Genomic DNA, 1,063 nt, shown 5'->3' on the forward strand with positions numbered 1-1,063 from the left:
GCTCCGCAGCATGTGGGATCCTCCCAGACCGGGGCACGAACCCGCGTCCCCTGCATCGGCAGGCGGACTCGCGACCACTGCGCCACCAGGGAAGCCCCGAGGTTTTTAATAAAGGGATTCTAATAGGACAATCTATAACTTCTTCCAACAAGTCCTAGTTAGGAAATTACTGTTATAAATGTATACACACAGAAACATACATGTTTGAATGGTACAGATACCAACCACCTCTGTTAAAACGTTAATGTACATTTCTCCAAATACATCCCTGGGTTTATAAGGTACCCAGGCCACAGGTCATAAAGTGTGAGCGCCACCTGGTGAGGAAAGTGGGTAACTGCATCTGTATCCTCAAATTCCAGGTATGCTATCAGCAGATAATTACTGTTTATAAAATTTTAGAATGTCCTGGGGATATTCATCAGCATGATATGAAGGTGACAGTGATTTTTTTAAAAATTCTAATTATTATGATAATGATAATGGGTAGGCTTTAGGCTAGAATGTAGCTCTCTTAGCTTGTCGGTGTCATCCCAGTAATGACAGCCTCTGAGAGGAGGGAAGGTAAGACCCAGGGGGGAAAGGAAGAGACGGAGGGGCTCATAGTGGTATGATGAAGGGTTTGCCTTACCTTCTGGCTTCAGTTCTAGACACAGACAGAAAAGCAGAAACCGAATCGTCTAGGAGGTGCTGGATGGGAAAAAAGAACGACCATTATTTGAAAGTGTCTCTTGATATGAGCTAGAGAGAGAGGCTTCACTCTGCTTAAGCCTTCTTGTTGACAAGCTGCCCATCATCTGGACAGAGCACCGACTAAGCAAAAGTGGTAGCACTGTTTCTTTTCTTTTTCTTTCTTTCTTCCACTCCTCCTTCCTTACCTTCTTTTCTTTTTTCTTTTTTTTTTTTTTGCGGTACGCGGGCCTCTCACTGTTGCGCCCTCTCCCGTTGCGGAGCACAGGCTCCGGACACACAGGCTCAGCGGCCATGCCATATGGGCCCAGCTGCTCCGCGGCCTGTGGGATCCTCCCGGACCGGGGCACTAACCCGTGTCCCCTGCATCGGC

This window comes from Lipotes vexillifer, unplaced genomic scaffold (genome assembly GCF_000442215.2).
Source record: "Lipotes vexillifer unplaced genomic scaffold, Lipotes_vexillifer_v1.1 scaffold71, whole genome shotgun sequence".
NCBI lineage: Eukaryota > Metazoa > Chordata > Mammalia > Artiodactyla > Lipotidae > Lipotes > Lipotes vexillifer.